The sequence below is a fragment of the Topomyia yanbarensis genome, chromosome 2 (genome assembly GCF_030247195.1).
Source record: "Topomyia yanbarensis strain Yona2022 chromosome 2, ASM3024719v1, whole genome shotgun sequence".
NCBI classification, from domain to species: Eukaryota; Metazoa; Arthropoda; class Insecta; order Diptera; family Culicidae; genus Topomyia; species Topomyia yanbarensis.
Window position 1 is genome coordinate 292,027,703 of NC_080671.1, and position 18,080 is coordinate 292,045,782.

At 36.8% G+C, this 18,080-nt stretch overlaps 1 protein-coding gene across 1 annotated transcript in view; it reads left to right on the forward strand.

The window, feature by feature from the left end:
- The window catches only part of LOC131683273 (uncharacterized), a 625,702-nt gene that overhangs the window by 96,825 nt on the left and 510,797 nt on the right, over positions 1–18,080 (forward strand). The gene's annotated exons all lie outside the window — the stretch shown is intronic.

Genomic DNA, 18,080 nt, shown 5'->3' on the forward strand with positions numbered 1-18,080 from the left:
GAATTTGATAATATGTGATCAATAAAGACTAATAGTTATTAGGATATCGATCAGGCGAATCCTGTTTTTTTTTTCTTTTGTCATTATGCTGGGTAAATAGACGTGTGAAGGCATTTTAAAGTTTTGCAAAAAAAACTACATAAAAATGTGAGAAATGTATATGTTTACTATTCCCAAGAATAAACACCATGAAACTCTGCTCAACTCGAACAAATCACATCGACCTCGTGACCAAGAGCCGCTGTGATTGGTCGAGTTATAAAGTCATAAAAATAAATTCTGGATAATAAACTACCTATACCAGTCTTGCACTTCTTTCCTGAATCAGCCTCATACTCGTGGTAGAAAGTGTAGACAATAGCAGGATCCAGATGTCTCCAGCGTTTCGATACCGTTGGTTGATCGCCTAATAGAACCGGAATTGCCGCAATCGAATTCGCTATTTCCTTCCGAACTGGTATTTGAGACGCCCAAGGCGCTTTGCTGGCGCGAATACCAACTATCTGAAGAGAAAAGACATTGTATATTTCTTTTATACATATACTCCCTAATTTCATAATCAACAGAGGCTGCCTGCCGATTCTAAAGCAAAAATGCTAATAATGACCGAAGACCCCCTCGACATCAGTTTGGCCTTACTAAGCCGTAATACAGGTGGTGGCGTGAAAACTGTCGAATAGGAGTTAAGAACAGCTTGCAGCAACATGTGGTTCTAAAGGTATGCGATCCAAGACTGGCTTGGACAGTCCATCGAGTATAGTTTGCATACCGTACATAACTAGGCTCACTGTTCTTCATTCACACACAATAAATAATACTCAAAACATAATTATATAAAAAACCTGTTTCAATTGATCCAGTGGTGCATTTAGGGTTGTGGTACCGGTAATACCGGTACCGAAAATCCCGGGAATACCGACCGATTTTTGGTACCGTAATACCGGTACTGAACAAAAGCCAGTACCGGTATTTTCGGTACTATACATTTTTTTATGACAAATATGTTAACTCTGCAGGGGGATCTGTTTCAAAATATCGGTCTGCAAGATAACGTTTAATTATATTAATTTGCCTTCTAGATAAATCGTTGAGATAACACCTTTGTGTGGGAATGAGGTGGGGCCATCATCATAATAATTCTAGAAGTTAAAGTTTTATTATCGACATTCTGATTGGTTTCCATTATTCACTGGGTGGCGCGTAACAAGACTATGGTCTAAGTCATGTCTGTATTTGGTTTGCTCTTAAACCTTTATCTATAAAAGAATGAACAGCGATTTAGTAGCTAACAGTTTTAGACTTGGTGAGCTGCTTCAAATGGGGTGATTTGTAATTATTGGTGATCGAAAAATTCAGTAAAACTCCATAGTTTATAGGAAAGCAAGAAGCCTTGATATGCACTAGAGAAGAGTAGGCAAACGACATAAAGGTACCAATTTTCAGAAAAGCAAGAGAGGAAATGCGATTAACCTGCTCAGATTTACAAAATACCAAATACAATACAAAAAAGACTGCGACAGAATTATTAATGTATTGTCAAAATTTTAATAGGATGAAAAGTCCAGCCAAAATGGCAGAAATTCATAAACGTATATTAGGTTCGTCATTTTTGGTTATATTAGGAACTGAAACTAGTTGGGACGATAGCGTAAAAAGTGAAGAAATTTTCGGCAGTGGTTTTAATGTATTCAGAGACGATCGAAATCTTCACGAATCTCAAAAGAAGTCTGGCGGGGGAGTTCTTGTGGGTATTTCGGCTCAATTTAATTCAGAAATTCTAGTCACAGTGAAGTTTAAGGAATTTGAACATGTGTGGGTTAAATCAAACATTGCCGGCGAAATGCATGTTTTGCCTCTGTATATTTCCCACCAGAGCATGCTAATATAACATCGTACGAAGCTTTTTTCCAAATTGCTGAACAAATTTTATCTGAACTCCCAGCCGAGGTTAAAGTTCACATTTACGGAGACTTTAACCAACGCAACGCAGATTTTATTCCGGACTCTGAAAACGAACATATTTTAATCCCAGTCGTGGAAGAAAACGAAACATTGCAGTATATTTTCGACAAAACTGCTAGCATAGGACTAAATCAAAAAAATCACGTAAAAAATCGACAGAATTGCTACCTCGATCTTTTATTTACAAACATTCAGGAAGACTTCTGTGTATCTGAATCTCTAACTCCTTTGTGGAAAAATGAAGCATTTCATACTGCTATTGAATTTTCCTTATTCATCCATGAAATTCAAAAATCCAGCGATTGTGACTTTGAGGAAGTCTTTGAATACCATAAAGCCAATTATGACAATATCAGGCGGAAGCTAAGTAGTGTCGACTGGCAAAATAGCCTTAGAAATGAAGGAAATATTGTAACCGCAGTGGACGTATTTTACAAAATTATTTTCAAGATAATTTATGAAGAGGTGCCTATTAAGAAAAAAAGACGACACGGCAACTCGAAGCATCCCGTTTGGTATAATAGACAAATTAAGAGTTTGAAAAATAGGAAGCAAAAAGCCCATAAGCTATATAAGAAAAACCAAAATAATGAGAACTTGGAAAAATATTTCGACATTTGCGATAAACTAAATATGGCCATAGATTCTGCACTTGCGGATTATAACTCAAAAACGGAACAGCAGATCAAATCTTGTCCAAAGAATTTTTTCAACTACGTCAAAACTAAATTAAAATCAGACAATTTCCCATCAACAATGCACTTGGATGACAACGTACGTGATAGCTCGGAAGAAATCTGCAACCTATTTGCAACATTCTTCCAAGAAATATATACGACTTTTTCTGAACAAGACCGTGATCGCGATTACTTCGTTTTTCTTCCCGATTTTCCTTTGGATATTAGTGTCAATCATGTCATAGTGGAAGACATTTTCAATTCTCTAAAACATTTAGATGTATCAAAAGGTTCTGGCCCTGATGGAATCCCACCATTATTTATGAAAAACCTAGCAACCGAGTTAACTGCCCCATTGTTCTGGCTGTTTAATATGTCTTTGCAATCTGGACAGTTCCCTAAAATATGGAAAAAATCTTTTTTAGTGCCTATATATAAATCTGGCAAAAAATCTGACGTACGTAATTATCGTGGGATAGCCATAATCTCCTGTATTCCGAAACTTTTCGAATCAATCATTAACGAAAAAATATTTCTTCAAATAAAAAACAGAATTTCCAACCTCCAGCATGGCTTCTTCAAAGGTCGTTCGACCTCAACAAACTTACTAGAATTTATTAATTATACACTGATTGCAATGGATAATGGAAACTACGTGGAGGCACTTTATACAGACTTTAGTAAAGCATTTGATCGCATTGACATCCCAATGTTACTTTATAAATTGACAAAGATCGGCATTGAGCCTGGGCTACTTACATGGTTGGAATCATATCTCTCCGAACGTCAGCAAATAATTTAATTTAAAGGAAAGCAATCTAATCCAATTAAAGTCACCTCAGGAGCTCCACAAGGCTCTCATTTAGGCCCTCTATTGTTTATTTTATACGTGAACGATATCTCCTTCATTCTCAAAAAACTGAAAATACTAATTTATGCGGACGATATGAAACTTTATTTGGAGATAAGAAATGCCGAGGATATTAATACATTTCAAAACGAAATACAAATATTCCACATGTGGTGTCAAAAAAGCCTCTTACAACTGAACGTGAAAAAGTGTAATTCAATAACCTTTAGTCGAAAACGACAAACACCGAATGTTGAGATTACCTTAGGAAATCAGACTGTAGTAAAGTGTGAAAGAATTAGGGATTTAGGTGTTATATTAGATTCAAAGTTAAATTTTATTGATCATTATAACACAATTATACACAAAGCTAACAACATGCTCAGTTTTATAAAACGCTTTAGCTATCATTTTGAAGATCCTTATACAATAAAAATATTATATATTGCATATGTTAGGTCGATATTGGAATATTGCAGTATTATTTGGTGCCCTTTTTCAAGCAGACATGAAGAATGAATAGAATCGGTACAAAAACAGTTTTTATTATTTGCCCTTCGTAAATTAGGATGGACAGCATTCCCTCTGCCATCTTATGAAGCACGCTGCTTGCTTATCAATATTCAAACATTAAAGGAGCGTCGCGAATTTGCAATGCTCTCATTCATTAATAATATCGTTTCGCATCGTATCGATTCAGCTGAAATTTTATCCAAATTGAACTTTTATGCACCTTCACGACAGCTACGAAATCGAAGTATATTTTCAATAACTCCTTTTCGCACAAACTATGCAAAATATAGCCCCATAAATCGAATGATGTCTATTTATAATCACTATTGCGACTCAATTGATTTTACAATGTCTAAACTGAAACTAAAGCAATATTTTATACACAAAAGCAGTTACTGATTTCAAAGTGGCCTAGATTTCGAAATAAAAGAAGGTGCCCTATACGAAAAATTTCTTCTGTGAAATGAGTCTTGCCATTCCGAAGCAATTAAAAATAATAAACATGTTTTTGATCAGCACAAATCAATCATCTGAAAATAAAATCATCAGTTTGAGCATTCAATTTCAGTTTGAATTTTTTCCGTTTTTTTAAAAAAATTATTCGAGTACCGGTACTTTACCGGTACTGAGGGCTTCAGTACCGTAGTACCGGTTCTCGCCAAAAAGGGTCGGTACTGCGAACCCTAGGTGCATTTGTGTCTTTCTCATTGATGAAATGGCACTAAGATTCCATGGATTGTCATGTTAGTCATAAATTTGGAAATATATGAGCTTAGCCAAGGCGTTTCTGATTTCCACCAAAGCAACATTCGAGAAAAATTTATCTATTCGATGGAAGCATGTTGAATCACAAACCCTGCAACTCTTACACAAATGGAGAAATAAATATGTACATATCTTAATACTTTCTTTCTTAAGGCCAACCAAATGGATTAAGCAGCATCTAACCTTACAAGTTGGTCAAATCGGCTTGATTAATAACACCCCTGACAAACTGAGTTGTGAGCATCGTTATCAAAGCCCAAGCCGGTAGAGACGGAATTACAGGCGTGTATAATTTGTGTGGGAATCAACTTCTATAGAGAAAGTCAGATTTCAACGCGGCTCTAAATTCGGACTAACACCATAGTCTACTTTGTGAAGAAAAAAGATGCCCTTTTAACGCTGAAATAGGGTCAGCCTCGTAGTTAAACTCACTACATGGCAATATACTGACAACTTATAAATAATCGCAAATAGGAAAACCTACGTGTTCAACCACTGGTTGCCCTGGAGTCACGGAAGCCTTATAACTTACCAAGTAAACGGTCGGTACGCATACCCTGGTGTCCATTTCAAAACTTAGCCAGAAAAGCCGTTACGACTGATAATGCGAGTAATATTATCTTTGCGGTGTATCCTTTCGACGGACAGCATCGTTTTGTTTTACGAATATCCATGATCTGACAATTACGATTGGCCGAAAGATTAAGCGATCCAATATTAATACGAACGCATTCTATGCAAAATTCCTCTCACATTACGAGCTTGCTTGGGCCAAGTGGCAGACCATCATGCCGGATCCAACCCGTAATCTGACGAATTTGGGATGCACATCTCATAACCCGCTTGCCATTAGCTTCGTTAAGATCCAGGTAGGCGAATCGATGTAAGCTAATGATCCCACGTTCGTGGGGGAACCGATCACGAATTTATGGTTCTTTCGGTACCCCTCTACAGACACAAGTAATGTTGGTTTTCATCCTTTGGCCATCGGTTGTGACCAGCCCGGGCAAATCTCGAGAGGTAACTAAAAACTACGATAGAACCATCCCTGCGTCGCATTCATTCTCATACTCGAGACCCAAATCATCAACGATTAAGTGCTCGTTTATACTAAGGCGATCTCTCGACACCTTTAACGGTAATCTCATGCCCCGTCAGTTACATATTTCGGGAGCTATTCGAACGTACTCTGCACCTGCTCCGATAACTCGTAGAAGTTCTCAGTAACAGGCAGATCTAAGCTGCTCCACTGCAGTTTATGCAAACTATCTCTTTTGCTCGCTTGTCGGTTAGACCAGCACAGAAAATAATACTGCTTCCGTTACCCATACGGTTTCCACTGCCAATCACTTCGTGGAATCTACTAGACAACTGACTGGCATTTTACTGTTTACTCCTGTGCTGAAATAAAAAAAATTGTTTATTCTAAGTAAAATTGGGCAGTTTTGTTTACGATTTGTTTACCGGTGCATCGAAGATATTGGAAAAGAGAAATGAAAATCGCGAAGGGCGCCCAATAGAAAAATACAGCAGGCAAATGCGGAATAACGGGAATAACCGAGGGAATGACAGCAAGAAATCCAATACACGACCAAAACGAAAAATATCTTTACTGTGTAAAATTAGCGTACTTATTCTCAATGCACGGAGCAATTAGAGAACTTGTTAACAGCCATAATTTTCCTAACAATCCCTTAAATATAGCTTTGGATTATGTTATGATGAAAGCGACAGTGCAATGATTTTACAGGAACAAATTAAGCTTTCGCTTGATTGGCACGACCGGCGCCGTTTACTGGTTTTGCCCTTTCGATTAGAAGTGCATTGATTAGATTTGCTAGAAACGTATCGCTTTCGGGACTGAACAGGATCAGGACCCGTCTGTGTGCAATGATATTGATTCTGGTGAGAATTATCTCGTAGAAATGCACTCATTAATCTAAAATCGACACGCATATGGATCCTTGCCGTGTACAGTCCCGGGCACGCCACGGTGTAGTGGACATAGCGTTTTAAACAATGTGTCCTTACTTTACATAAAACAAATGAACAAGTTTTCTGAAAAGTAATAATTAAAATGTCCATTTTTCCTTGACTTGATACAAAGTTTATGTAACTGGCAAGTTTTCGTTCTGCTGATAAATAAATTACAAATGAGAATAACATACCTGTGATTCTGTCTTCATCAAACTGCTCAAAAAGATCATTTTGTTTTCGTATCTTTTTTTCCTTCCGATGAAAACGCGTTCTGAGCTCCGATCGCAGCAAATCAACCAAAAACAATAAAAAACCATTAATACGTGCAGAAAACAATATTACTGAAGTGAATTTTGAGTTAAAATTTCCATTTTCTGCAAATGGAAAACTAAAACAGCGGGAGGAAAACAAGTATCTGTCGCATTAATTTTACGAATGGAGTCTCGCCAAATTTTGGGTTAAAACAGGCAATGCGATTAACTTAAAATTTGGGTTAATGGTATGTGTTGAGCTCTACCCACTATTATCTCAAAAAATGTTATGAGTTCAATACCCATAATTTGGGTAGCAGCCATTTTTGTTTTTCTACCTAATTTTAGGACGCCGGAATACTAGCTTTGCAGTGAGCAATTTTTACCCAAAAAATAGGTAACTTCGATTTTCAGTGTGGGTAAGTGAACTCAATCGCGTCAATGTAAACGGGTGTATTGTTTCATTGACAGACGCGCTTGCTATGTTCACGGATGAATGGTTCGAAGTTGCCTTATCAATCAAGCTGCTCACTGATGTACTCAACAGTTCGATATTGGACTTTAACTGGGCGATCTCCTCGTCATGTTTCTTTTCGCGTAGTGCATGAACGGATTCAAGAGAGGAAATTGATATCATTTAGCCAACATGTTACTCTGAAATCACAATCGCTTTGCAAAATATGAAAAATATTCAATTTTTCAAAATCTTTATAAATTGAAATAAATCATTATAAAATGAAAATTTGAAAAATGGGCAGGCCAAAACACCTGTGCAGAGGTAAAATGCACCACAGCAACGGGGCACAATAGGGGAAAGAGGGTAACGTTTTCATAGTTCCACTGTTACCCTCTTTCCCCTACATAATAAGAAAAATCGCAATAGCTGATTTAACCCTCTAGTTCCCAACACCGCCTCTAGGCGGTCTACACAAAAATCTAAATAAAACTACTAAAACATGATTGTATGTTGTCATCCGCAATAGCATTTCTTTCCAACACTCACACCTTTCATACACACATATTATTTGAATATTCGTAGCATTCTGTCAAAGGCAATTGAAGCTCAAAATTGATAACTCGAGGAAAACGTGGAAAAAAACTATTTTGTATTTAGTGGTAATCTTCATTAAACAAATTTTACCTATTTTTCGAAATTTCAATAACTAAAAAAAATATTTTTGAGTAGCCTGTTAACTAGCATTTCACTGTAGATGTGAATTGGTTTAGTGGAATAATTCGGAAGTTTAGGTTTTTTGTTAAAATACTTTGCCCGCCTGGAGGCGGTGTTGGGCACCTGAGCGAAAAAAAATTTCTGTAGTTAGTGATTACTTATCGTACCGAAACTAGCATTATGTGTAATTTTAGTTTAAAAGTATGTTTTAAAAACTTTGGGAGAATGTTGCTGTTAGAATATGGATATTCTTATCATTTAATAATATTTAGAGGAGTCTGGGGCTAGGTGGTAGAATTTTTCTTTGTCCTTTTGTATTAGATATATGGCGCTGTCCCTAGTTCTGCACTTCAAGTACTGTTTAATCCATTCTCCCATGTGTTTATGTTGCATTAAACTCTGTTTCGTACACGTTGTAAGTGATATTGAGTTTTCGAGCGTATTAGAGTTAAGAGCCTACTTGAGTCGTATTAGGAAGGGTGCCTCACCATTTCATTAAATACTCGGAATACAATTGATGCAATACGTATGAATTGGCACCAATATCTTTGCTTTCTTCTTATGAACCATTATGATATCAAAATCGCCATTTGAACCAATACGTTGAACAAAGATGGCTAACGCCGCTCTAACCAACGGTTTTACATGGTTAGAGCAAAAATAGGCTCATTACCCTAGGCAAAGTTTTTAAATTACAGCATTTTTGTTATCTAGGGCGAGTTCAAAGCTATTCCACGAATGACTAGATTTTTTAATTAGATTCGCGAAAAGAGCTTTCCTTGGCCGTATATGTAATATACGTAATCACAAGCAAAATTTATTTTTTTTGTTTGTTTACTTCAGGATTTCACCTGAAGAATTTAAAAAATTTGGCTTTTGAATACAAAGTGTGCGCCGAAATTAAAATTCGGAAGCATTGAGGCTGAAAAATAATAACAAGTATCGATTGATTTGCAGTTTTATTCAAAAAACATCTAACGCGATCTATACTTTATCATCAAAAGTGGTCAGGTGGCATCATTGTGCGTATAGTCGTAAATTGGCGAGATTTCCGCGTCACATATGTAAAATTCTGTAATGCAGCCAACAGTCCGTTCTTTTGTGCAACACATACACTTTTACACGATCTTCTTAAATTAATAACATAAAACATGATAAGTGAAACCATCGCTAGCAGACCACTCCCCTACTCCAAATTAGAAGTCAATAATTAAACAACCAAAGCACTAGAGAATTACTCCTTACAGTTTAGGTATTTTGCGTTCTGATGGAGTCCAAAATATAAGCAACCGTCTGTATTCGCTTATGTTGAAGTAACTAGAAGAAAAAAAAGTTTTTTATTCGCCCAGGTGCCCAACACCGTCTCTAGGCGGCCTACTTATTTTAAGGCTTCAATGAACAATCCATTACTTTCAAGAATTTTCAACATTATTTCCGTTTTCCTCATCAGGAAGCCCACCTCCAAAAGTTTTTTCAAACCAAAAAAAAAAAATTGGGCGCTAGAGGGGTAATGCAGAAGGTAGCAAAAATTGCAGCATTCGAATTAACAGCCTATGTGTATTCTACTTCACTTTGGTTATGTCTCTGACATTACCTACCCATCTTGTTTTAAATTTTAAACACTTTCTCAATTGATTTTATTTTTCGATAGTGCGTTAAAAGAGCCTTCAGTATCCATATAGATATTAAATCTATCCATGAATTAAAGTTATTCTTGAATAGCTTTTTGTAAAATATGCGGTTGAAGTAAGCTGGCGCTGGCGCACGCGGGGCAAGTTGGCGCTACTATTTACAGTGCAAATATAGGCATCAAATATTTTTCTTATTTTAGGAATTCACTCCAAAGTGAAACTTTGTGTAACTCGTCAATGCAGGGGATATTTACTTCGGCCAATCGCTCGAAGAATTTCAAAAATATGCTTTTGAATATGGAATACGCGTCAAAATAAAATGCCGGGGTATTGAGACTAAATTATATTGGCAATTGTAGGTTAAAATACAATTTTATTGAAAAGATATTCAGCACGAACCTTTGTTATAATTGAATCTCCATTTTCTGGCATAATCATACATACCGCCAACTTACCCCGGGGCCGGGGTAAATTGGCGGGATTTCCGCGTCACACATTTTTGTCTATAAAAACAAAAAAATGCAACAAACACTTTGTTAAAATTCAGGGATGTTGGCTACAGCCGCATGTTCTATTTTGCAAGATCTATGTACATCAAAGCGGTATAAAATGAAAACTAAAAACACCGCAAACTATCCCCGGTCTCCCCTATACTTTTTTGTTTAAAGTGAGTCTGCGTTTACTTTTGTGAGGTACACCACGGACCAGATGGCAACATTCGAGTAGTCGATGTCCGTACAACAAATGGCAATTATACCAGGGGGATCTACAAGACTTGTATATTGCCAATTCGAGACAATTCCAACCTACCATCAGAGAAGATCTAGTATCCCTCCAACGGCGAAGGCTGGGAGGCCTCCGCACACCAGTTAAGTTATGTGTATATTTTTCTTTCAAAAAGTTATCGATTATTTTTTCCTCAGACATTCATATTCTTGATGGCTCTCTTTGAGCAGTCCAACGAGAGATTCCTACAACAAATCTCTACCATATTGAGGTAATCTGTGTTGTCCGGTGATGGTTTGTCGTTGATGTTGTATGTATAATGCATATGCAGTTTAGTCAACTTTCGTTTGGTTACGTTCCGTTAAGCAGTGGTACAATGCATGCCTGTAGTGTGTTCGTCCATTTACGAATCGACACTAGATAAATTCTTCACATTGAACATATTCGAGGTACCCATGACAGCAACGGAGGAGGACAAGCGCTATCCAACTCCCAGACGCTACGCAGCGGTTGTCGACGAGCTTGGCCAGCTTTTCTCGGCGGTCTCAACGTCGTAGCAGTCCATCGCAGTCATCGAAGAAAAACCTACAACGAAATGTCAACGTAAGAACATCGCTTTTCAACACACACACACCAGCCGGTGTCCATCAGGATGCCAACCGGCATCATCGGAGGCCATGGGGCCTCCGATTCAGGCAGGTCGTATTCCCTTACCTTAAAACGGTTTGAAAAGGCACCCTCTCATTTGTTCCAGAATCACGACAACAATCATCATCATCGAGGGCAACTCAGCATGCAGCAAATATCCAATCCGAAAGAAGCAGTTCCAATCGTATGCAAGTCATTCGTCGAAAATTTGTCCGGCCGCGATCTCCATTCACAAATTATCCATTCAGCGCAGCAGTAGCAAAATGATCCAGCCACCCTAATAAAAGTAGCAAATGATCTACTCAGTCCAGCACAGAATGCACAGTCCAGCATTACAAATAGCGAATACCAACATACCGGCAGAATATCAGCGACTAAGGAAACATATCACGAGTTTCAGCAAATATCAATCAGCAGCATCCACAAAAACAGCAGCACCAAATCACGTCTAAGTCAACACTAACAGCAGTGCCCTATGTACACAACCGAATGTGGGCCAAGGTCGACCGTGCAGAAAAAACCTGCAGCAGTAGCACAAACTAATACAGCAACCGTGTCCCAGTTTTGGATATTGGGTCAAGGTCATCGTCCCAGCAGCAGTAGAGATGGTCGGGTTCGGGTTTTTGGACCCGAAAACCGGACCCGACCCGAACCCGACGGGTTTCAGGTCGGGTTCGGGTTCTGTAAATTTAAGCTTCTCTGGCTCGGGTCGGGTTCCGGGTCCGGGTTTTTGAAATTTTGAACTTTCGGGCTCGCGTCAGGTTCGGGTTTTTCAAATTACAAATTATCGGGGTCGGGTAGGGTTCGGGTTTTGAACAAAACAACCCAACCATTTCATAACACTGTTTGCGTCTATACACAAAACGCAGTCTTTTTTGTAGTAGTGAATTATACTTCGTGATACGAATGGATGACATAGAACCGTACCAAATGTTAGTACCTCTGAATCGCTAGAATTCGTTGTATTTTCTGGTGCTCAAATATTGTATTTTTTAATTCTTGCATAAAATTCCCTTGCCTGAATTATTTAATTTTTTAAACGAACATGAAAAAGCATTCAACAATACGTGATTCACACCTAAAATCTTTGCGATTTATTATTCATCATAGTAATAAACCAAGTCAACAGGAATTTATCGGAAAATATCGGTTCAATTTTCTATAATGGAATATAAATTTTGACAGGTACTTTAAAACCGATACTTAGGCCGCGGCGACTTTTTCTCTACGTAAACGGATTTGTGGGGTACATTCGTACCCCAGAACTAAAATCGCTCTAATATGTCTAATTTTTATTAAATTTATAATTACATTGGATAGTTTTATTCTAAAATCATTCGTAAAGTAACCTGTTTAAAAATATTCGTGTTTTGACTATTTAATTATGTAATATTTCATTTTGTATAGAACAAGTCTTTAAAATACGTCAAAATGCCCTTTTTTCTTCATATTGCTATAACTCCGGTAGTTTCAAATCGATTTTGACCATTTATACGACGTTGTAAAGCTTATTAAATTTCCTTTTTAACATATTTTTTCAAAAACCGGTCAAAAAGTATATTTGTTCCGATGCTTTTTTGAAAACCAAACTCCAATACAAACGTTAAAAATACAGCAATATGCAGTAACGGAGATGAAATAGGAAGGCGTCGAAGGAACAGGTAGAGCCGGTGCATTGAACGTGTATAGAAAGTAAGTACGTTTCAAAGCCTGGGCTGCAGAAGATAACGAATCGAATGATGCGTCCTGCATACTATATACAAATCATATTCACGAATGTGTTTTGACTCTTTCATCCGCAAAAACAATAAAATTACGTACCGATCTAAACACATTTTATAGTTACTTTGCTATAGTGCTTTGTTATATCAAATAACAGATACTATTATTCGGCAGAGTTGGAACTTATACAATTTTACACAAGTTTCTCGCTTACTATGTATCGATATTTTTCTTTTCAAAAAAGTTATAATAATTTTTTTGAATTATGTACACATGATAAAACACTAACCCAAACGGTTTTGTGGGGTACATTTGTACCCCAAACAAACTTTAAGCGAGCACTGTTAAGTTGCTCAAATGAAACAAATAAATTTTACCTGCTTTAACGGAAGTTTAATAAAGATTGCTTGCAATTAAAATAAACCCAAATTTGGTGGTACTTTGGTGTCATTATGGCTGCTCAAATTTAAACAGGGCACATTATTTTGTTAAAAGCCGATCGTTTAGGCCAATTTTTTAGAGGCTGTCTTTGTTCCATCAGACCTAAACCTAGCTTCACTTCCTCCAGGTTTCGTTGTTCATGACACTCATATGGTAATGGTATAATAGCACCAATATCAAATCAGTGGTACATATATGAAACAAATACTTTCAGTCAGATTGTTCCCGGGCTGAGATGTTGCATGATCCGGATTCCTTCATGAAAATACATGAATTTCCACGAACTTAAGGAATTGATCGCAAAAATTTTGTGTGTTCTGTTGAAGCCATTTTTAAAAGTTTGGAGTAGTTCCGAGAGCTCCATTGGAGAAGTCGAAGCATCTCTATTGGCGCGCTTATCGTATAATCTGAAGCATAAAATAACTTAGATACCTAATCATACCTCGTCCTAACGCTAATGATAGGACATCAAGAACACGTCAGAAAATCTTGATTGATACCCTTCGATACAGGTTTGATCGTTCCAACCAGTAACGTGGGTGACGTCATGTAAACTGTCGAATGCGAATTGCCAATTGCCATAGCTTAATTCAATACATGTAATAAATTATACGAAACTGCCTGGCAGGAATGGTTTCTGATAAAAAATTAGAAATTTTGGTTAAGTGCGACGGGCTAGGCTGTTGGAAAATGTGACCATTAAGCTTTCTGTTTCCCCATGAGTTAGCCGCCGATTTAACTTAATTTCCGGTTAAGATATCGACGATTTATATGTTTCTCAGAACATTACAAATTCGGCGTTCAATAATAGTAAATATAAATGCGGATTCTACTTGGCAGGGATTTGTTTTGCCATATGCAGATATAACTCAATGCGTATGGCGCTACTTCAGATACGAGTGATTCTACTATTCTTAGATGAGCCTGGGGTCCAGCTGGATTTAAAAATCTTCGAGATCTTTGGTGATTCTCCATATTAGCAAGTTGGATTCGAATCGGGCTTCTCAAATTTTAAATTTTCGGGTTCGGGTTCGGGTTCGGGTTTTCAAATTTTAAAATTCCCGTTCGGGTCGGGTTCGAGTTTTACAAAATTTTCATTCTCGGTTACGGGTCGGGTTCGGGTTTTTAAGTTTTAAAATGTTCGGGCTCGGGTTGGGTTCGGGTTTTTCAAATTTTATAATTTCGGGCTCGGGTCGGGTTCGGGTTTTTAAATTTTTATGGTCTCGGGTTCGGGACGGGTTCGGGTTCGAAAAAATTAAAAGAGAGAGATTGTCGCTCTAAGCAGCAGCAAAGAAACATCTGGTCGATCTCCATTAGATATATTTATATGCAGTAGAAATAAGAATAAGTTGTATTGAATATAGTGTACGATAGATAGAGTAGGTAAAATGTTTTGAAATCAGAGAGATTTCAAGGCGGCCGGCTATGGTAGAGCGAGAGAAGATACTTGATCTTGAACACCCCTAAGGCAGTATCGATCTAGAATTTTATCAGTCCCGCTTTCCCACTTGAATTCTTCTACCTGCTTCACAGTCTCTCTCATCGGAAAGTTTCTCCAAAGCGAAAAGGCCTTTCTGTCCCGATCAGCTCTCCACGCAATATACATAGTGGATGTAAACGAATAGAATTGATAAAATTAATAAAAAGGAGCAGGAAAAAATTAATTGATTTAAATGAAAAATTAAGCGATGTTAAAGCTATAAATTAATAGAAAAATAGATGATTGTGTGCAGGACAAGACCACGTTGACATTGAAAATGTAGTGTGCAATATAATTCGCTGCTTCGGCGGTTAAACATGATGATGAGTGAAGTTCTATCAACAACCATGCGGTAAATTTGGATAGAAAGCCCAACCGCTACCAGCAGAAGGCTTTCGTTTCTGACTAACTTAAAATTGCCGGAAATTAGGTTTTACACCAACCGACATAACCCAACAAAATGAGCCGGATGAACTTCGTTTGACAATTCTCGGTGGTTTGTTTACATGGGAGTCACGTGAGTGCAAATGCAACAGATGAGCACCCGTTGCACTCGAACTCACGCAACTGACAAAGTAAACAAACCACCGAGAATTGTCAAACATGAATTTCATTCATCATGAGTTCATTCGTGTCGTCATCTTGTAGAACTCAATAGCCAACAAAGTCGATACCATAATCGGAATATCGCACGTTTACTCTCTCCACGGATATGGTCGGTTAAAGTATTCATTTTGTCGAGTAGTCGTTGACAACCACTTTGCGTTTTGTAGAACGTCTCCATAAAAAACACGATTTGCGGTGTTATCTGCCATTCAAAAACTACTGGATGGATTTCTTTCAAATTTTGCATGCACATTCAATGTAAAAAATATCTAACCCACACGTTGAGTTTTTGCGAATTTTTTTCAATTAAGGGTTTTTTTTGCTCATATGAAACAAAAAGCGATACTAGCAGTGACACCATTCAAAGAAAATCAACAGTGAATATTTCCAGACTTGGTTTTATTTCCTATTTAAGAACTATTGTGTTTTTTACATCCTAGATTGCATGATTCAGTGATCGAAACCCAAAACTTCATGAAGTGTTTGAAATTATTAAATTAAAATTTGTGTTTGCTATTGAAATTGACAAAATTATAGTATCGCCTCTTTGGCGATTGTTCACTTTTTCGGTCCCACCTATCAGCATTGAAGTATCGCCCTTAATTTTTTTTACAATACCAATTTTACAATTGGTGGGGGTTTGGTGAAAATCGATCTTACTGTCCAAACGGCATAGTTCCGAAACCGTAATTTATGAAGTTTTAAAATTATGCAGAATTAATTTTGCAGAAAATAGTAACAGAGTTCGTGCCTTTAGTGAATTTGTTGAGACTTTATTGTAGTCATGAATATTAACCTAAGAAAATTCACCATAAATACTTCTTGGACGATATACCGTCAAAATTATTTCATCAAATGATGCGCTGTTTAACGTTTGTAAAACTCATCGAAGATACTAAACCTCCGAAATTGGCGGTTTCAAATTGATGTTATCTTGACCTTAAATTACTGTTTTTGAACATTTGACCTATACATATAATTGGTCATTAGGGTGTCCCAAAATGAGATCATGTTAAAAAAGTCATCGGGCTCACTACTTAAATGAAAGGTTAGGGTATTAGGAGCACTTTCTTCTTCGGAGTGAATTTGCTAAAATACTCTCTACTGGTGGCGAATTTTGATTTTTTGAAAAATGGGCCGATTTTGGGTAAAATTTCAAATGCGTGCCTCTTGAAGTGCTCCTGAACTATCTTAGATTTTTTTCAGCATTTTTTTAGTTTCTGAATGTCCTAATGAAGAAGTTTGGTTAGTTAGTTTGTACAAATTTTGAATTATAAGAGCGGCAGAGCCATTAAAACTTAGTAAAAAGTGAAATTTTTGTTGTTTTTCAGTAGTTTTTCTTCAAAACTGGGTATCTACGAAATTTTAAAAGTAAAGAAAACACACTTATATAGTTGAGCCGAATACAGGGGCGTTATTTTGCTGAAGAAAGTGTATAACTACGGCCAATGGGGTGTGAGTTATTTAAGTTTTTGTTAAATAACCTTTTGACATTTTATGATATTCATCAAAAATAGCTCTGTTCTACAAAATAAAACAACTGAAGTGTGCTTAGTCCGCATATTATTTTTCGGAAAATAGAAGGGAAATGATGAAAAATTGCGTTTTTCGCTTGTCTCTAGCACATTAGAATCGGTTTTTATGAGCACATGACGATTTTTTTAATTATTTTGTATACTAATAGCAAGCAAGCGGGTTTGAAAATCACTAAAGTTAAACAAATATGTTGAGTTAATGGCATGTTATGGCGTATATTTGAAGGCTGAATTGATTGGCGTATTTTGTGTATAAGGTCTTATTTCCATGTTAGGAACTTTAAAGTGGAGAAAAATGCAGAAGAGTGAGGTGAGTGTTGAAAAACTGATATTTACTGTCACAGATCACATAATTCCGGAAAAGTTGAATTTGGGGCAAACATCCTCGAAAAAGTTTTACAACAGAATACAGCACATCTTGTAACACAATTATTTTGTTGAAGATGCCTCCTAGAAGTAATTATGGAGAATGAACTCTTCAAAAAATAATTAGAGACTTGGCGTCATTAGCAAAGTTATCATTATATTATATTAATTTAAGTTACAAAAAAATCATCAGATGCTCATTAAACCTCGTCCTGGCATACTAAAGACGTACAAAAAACGTCATTTTTCATCATTTTCCTTGTATTTTCCGAAAAACAATGTGTGATCAAAGCACATTTTAACTGATTTATTTTTTGGAACAGCATTATTTTTGATGAATTGCTAAAAATGTCAAAGGCTATCTAATAAAAACTTAAATCACTCATACCCCATTAGCTGTAGCTATACACTTTCTGCAGTCAAATTACGCCTCTGTATTCGGCTCAACTATATAAAGTGTTTTCGATACTTTTAAAATTTTGTGGATACCCAGTTTTGAAGAAAAAATACTAAAAAACACCAAAAATTTCAAAATTACTAAGTTTTAATGGCTCTGCCGCACTTATAATTCAAGATTTGTACAAACTAACTAACCAAACTTCTCCATTTGGATCTCCAGAAAAATAAAAAAATTCTGAAAAAAATCTAAGACATTTCGGGACCACTTCAATAGGCATAAATTTGAAATTTTATCCAAAATCGGCCCATTTTTCAAAAACACAAAATTCGCCACTAATAGGAAGCGTTTTATCAGATTCA